The following is a 5,276-nucleotide window of genomic DNA, read 5'->3' as shown; positions in this document are numbered from 1 at the left end:
ACAAGCACTGAAACAAGATTCAGCTCTTCAGTCTGCTTGCTCGACCTTGTCCTTTGCCTCTGGCAGCAAAATGGCTTGGGCCAGCACCCATAGGAAGAGTGCTGCTGGATTAGACTAAAGGTCTGACTACTCCAGCACTCTGTTTGAACAGTGCCCCACCAAGCAGAAGTCTTTGGGAGCCCTATAGGCAAGGACTCAAGGTCAATCAGGCCATCTATTTCCTAGCAACTGGCTTTCAGTTACTGGAGGTACCATATAACCTAGACTAGGAATCATTGATAACTTCACAAGATACTGAACCACATGTATTCTTCTTATCATGTCTGCAAGTTTACATAGTATGGAGGCACAGAGCTACAAGCTCCATGTAAGCTGGAAGAGAGTGGCTTGCCCTTTCCTCTCTCCACCCTTTCCAGTTCAGTTTCTTCTCACCTGTGGAATTAAAATGGTTTAGGAATGATATAGTGAGAAAAAATGCCAGTGGGAAAAAGAGCTGCAGTCTCCTTCTCTCTGCCTCTTTCTTTCTCTCTCAATAAACCTTCCATTTGTAATGGCAAGTGGGAAAGCCATTGCACCATAGAGCTTGGGGAAGTTCATTTTTTGGACTACAGCACTCAGAATGCCCCGCTGACAGGATTTCTGAGTTATAGACCCCTAGCACAAGAAATTATATCCCTCCCCAAAAAGCTGTACTTACCCATTGAAATCAAAGGAACTTTGAATATTTCAGGTTTGTCTGTGTCTTGTCTGTGTATAGCCACCATGAATCCCATTTTGAGAGAATGGCGGGATATAAATCCCATAAATTAAATAAACAAACAAAGAATGTGAGCCAACAAACTGGGGACTTAGAAGCAAGTGCAGGCCCAGTACAGACCGTGGAAAAGGGGTGGTCCGCAGCCGCCCTTTTCCATGGCGGATTGGGGCCAGGGCAGCCATACTGGCAGCCCAGAGGACCCAATCTGGCACTTTTCCAGGCCACAAAGAAGTGGCAAAATGCTGCTTCTCCATGGCCTGGAAAAGGGGTGTACTTGGGGCTTCATGCCCCTGGACATCCCGGGAACCAGAGCCATGGGAAAAAGCCATGGCCCCTTTCTCCCTGGCGTCGTTCCTGCAGCCGTTTGGTGGTTGTGGGAATGAGGCACACACTTCAGAGCTCCTTCTCGCGCTGCAGCCAGGTGGCCGTAAGCAGCCTGGGACGGCGCAAAGATGTTTGGGCACGGCACATGCGTGACATCATAATGGCAGCGCATATTAGGGTTAGAGAGCGTGTACATGGTGCACACTCTCTAATCCTAATACCGGCACTGGTATGCCGCTTGTTGGCGGTCTGTACTGCGCCACAGATTGTCTGATATAGTCAAAACCAAAATTGCTTCTTTGTGTCTCATAAAGGATAGACAGGGTAGCTTGCAGTGCTAGAAAAGGTCCCTTTATTTTAGCTTTAGCAAATCATGCAAATGACATGCAAGAAAGTCACTTCACAAAAGCAATGCCTAATGTAAGAACTTACTACAAACTGTTGGTATTTCTGTTTAATTGTTAATTGCCAGCATTTGCTTCTGAACGCCATGCAGACAGCAAAGTCTAGTATATTTGGAAGTAACATGATGCTCTTGGCCACCTCATCCAATGACTCTGAACAAAATCAGTGCTTAGGTTAAGATATGGGGCAGTGATACTCCTCTCAACATTCAGCAATGAGCGTTGCGGAAATGGCTAAATTCACCACTGCTCCCTTATGCAAAAATCAGATTAGTGCTACCACCTGCATAGTAAAAAGGCAATGTAGGCAACAGTCCTGGCAGTTGAATCAGGGAAAGAAGTGGATGGACAGGGCCAGCCCAAACCTAATAGTTCAGGCCACTGCATACAGCATCAGTATTCAAGAGGCACTGGGATAATAAATACTCCCAAAGGAGAGCACAATTCCACTGCTCTGGTATCTTGCAAAAACAGTCCAGAGCTTGGGAAAGTGCCATTTGTTGGACTACAGTTCCCAGAATTTCCCAACCAGCATGGCCAGTAGCTGTGCTGACTTGAGGGTTCTGGTTGTTGTAATCAAAAGGTGGCCTTTCCAAGATCAGGGACCCCTTCACACTACACAATTACAATCCTATGATTCTACTTTTAACAGCCATGGCAACAGGCTCTGGATCCTGGGATTTGTAGTTTGTGAGGCACTAGCTCTGGGAATCCTACATGCCCCTCCCTAAACTGCAAATCCTAGAATTCCATAGCATGGAACCATAGCAGTTAAGGTGGGATCATAGCATTATAGCCATATAAAAGAACACCTTGAAGTGAACCCCTTCATCACGGACAATTTTCTGGAAATTGGAAAAGTTTTTCTTGAATTATAATTCCCAGGGCTATTTCTCCTAGAAAATCCTGGGTATTGGAGTACAAACCTTTTCCAAGTTCTGTGCTTTTCCTAGCAACAATATCCCCTCTTTCACAATGCTGTTGATCTGTTAGTAGCATGTGCTGAAGTTATTTTAAAAGAATGGTGCTTTTCAATGAGGCTCATCACAGTTTGACATTAGTTTTAAACAATGCTACAGGTGCTCAACACCTCTATTTCTCAGCTGAATGAATCTACAACAGCTCTACATCTTTCCTAAAGCCTAAACAGTATATTTAACTGACAAGAGTCTTCATTCTGAATTAATACAGACTCAGTGAATGAATATGAATCAAAACTGGCATTTCCGTTATTTAAATACAGAGTTTGATGCAATAAAACATCAGCACAAGACTGCAATAACAAAAAACACGTTGCTAGAAAAATCAATTGTTCTATAGAATGTCATGGGAAATAGGTACAATATAAACCAGGGGTACCTTGGATCAGATGCTAGGATAAAAATATGAGAGAGATGAAAATAACAAATAGTTTTGTATTTAATTTTTTTTTTGTACTGATTGTAAAAGATCTTATTAAATACCTTTTTAAAATATTTCAGCATATTTATTTCTTGTTATTGTAAACAAAAAACAAAACAAAAGGATATGGGCAGCTAAGACACTCACCAGTTGAAATAAGACAGTGAGCATGCTTCTGAGAACCCATAGGTGGCACCACTCATACCATGGCTGCTGATAAAATTGGACTAGGCCAAGCAATGCAGCACTGCAGCTTCTGACTAAAAGTTGCATCATCACGTTGTTCTTGTCTGTTGAGCTAGGTTGGTCTATAGAGCTAGATGTATCCCCAATTATCCTGTGTAGCAACTGTTGCTATCTTTGGCAGTGCAGCCATCATGACACAGGAGAGCCATTTGGGCATTCAGTCTTCATATCTTTGGAGTAAAAGACTGCGATAGTACTTGTTGGTTGTTCTATCATTTTGCCAATTCCCTGTCTGTCCATCAGTAGTGTAGCACCATCCATGCACTAGATGGGAAGTCTGAAGGGGGGCTTCATTCTATAAGTCTAGGCTCCCCACAAGTTTTAAAACACTAATATCATAGAGTTTTGAGCACATGATTTATTAAAAATGGTTAACCTAATACTGTACCTTACAATTTTTGTCAACTTTAAAGTTAATCTTTAACATTAGTAAACATCAAGGAGGTTCTTTTTGAGCAACAATGGTTCTCATTACTATCCTCAATTACTAATTCAACAAACTTTCTAAATGATTTTCAGAATGTTCATTGACAATTCATGCCCATGGACTTTCTTAAGAGATTTACATTGAGAGGATGTTGTTCACTAATGATTTGCCACTAGCTCAAACACTTATGCTCCTAAAATACGGATTCAGGGTGATGAACGTTGTCCCTAGAACTTGTCCAGTCTGTGGAAGGTCTCTAAAAATGTGTCACAGTTCTGTGGGTTGTAATCCAAAAGGGAGCTTTTCCAAGCACTATGATTTTCTAAATGACAATCATATCCCCTTATTCTTCTCATTGTTAGAGAAAAGACAAAGAGCTATATTCAGGGAAAACCCTAAAGAAAGGGATACAAAGATCTTTGCCACATCCATGCTGTTAACAGATCTTGCATCTGCAAGGACATATGGCCAACTGACTGAGCTGGAGAGCCTAGAAAAAAGTGGTCTCTCATTTCAACATGCCATTTCTATCCTCTCCTTGTGTCATAGTACTTGTAGAAAAATGGGAGGAGCCAAGGTCACAAGGAAGCAGTTGCACTTGCTATACTAGAGGTGGGCTGATTGTAGAATTGGACTTTTTTTGGTGGACCAAGCCTCCATCTGCTCATTTGTTCCCACACTCAATCTCCTAGGCATTCCAGTTCACATAAAAGTCCACACTTATTTATTCAGTGTCTGTCCAGTGTTTATACAATCTGGAGAAAACCCATCTTTACAGTGTCAAAGCTCTACTAAGCCTGCCACTTCCAGGTGTCCCAAGATAGATCAAGAAACTACACCATCCATATTATTGGTAAACAGATAAGGCTGGATCCAGAGTAGGTTGGTCCCACTGAAATCGGATGTAACTTACACATGGCTAAATTTTTCACACTGATTTCAGCAACATCTGACTGTACTAATATGAGCTCCCTTCTCATATTTAACATGTGAAGAGACCTCCAACCAAAGTTTATCTTTTTCTAAGAAAAAAAGTGTCACAGTATTTTCTTATAGAAAAATTACTCTGGGATTTTGATCATTTGGGTTTCCCTGTTCCACACCTTTCCCAGGGGTTAGAAAAATTACTTTATGAACCCCATAACCTCCTGAATATGCCCATCAGCATGTCTATGGGGGATTTTAGGAGTTTGCTTTCTGTTTGCATACAACACCTTCCCCCAATCTGGCATCCTATGAAACAACTGAACTACAGCTGCCATCATTTCCAGCCAGCAATGCACCAATGCACCATATTCAATATATGATTAGCATTTCTGGATACTTTCTGTGAACCACATTCACTGGTGTTACTTCTGTTTATAGTTGCATGTGGAACTCAACATGTAGAACGAAATGATGACCTGGATGGCTGATTTGTATAACTTCAGCCCTCAAAATTGCCAGGCCACAATAGACACATTTATACACAAATATATTTTGTTCACAGATAAAGAGCTAAAGGATTTTTGTTTAAAGAGACAAATGCTGCCAGATAATTCTAGGCAATATAACAATGCTGAAATTGTCAGTAGAGATGTCAGTCTGGCTGACGGATGAATGGATGGATGGATGGATAAATCATTCATTAAAATATTAGCATAAGTGATGGCAGCTTAAATCTAGTGCTCTTACGAAGAATGTGAACTGAACATTTATAGTTGTTTGACTCATCTGT

Source organism: Sceloporus undulatus, chromosome 3 (genome assembly GCF_019175285.1).
Source record: "Sceloporus undulatus isolate JIND9_A2432 ecotype Alabama chromosome 3, SceUnd_v1.1, whole genome shotgun sequence".
NCBI classification, from domain to species: Eukaryota; Metazoa; Chordata; class Lepidosauria; order Squamata; family Phrynosomatidae; genus Sceloporus; species Sceloporus undulatus.
The sequence above is the reverse complement of the archived record's forward strand: the minus strand, read 5'-3'. Positions refer to the sequence as shown.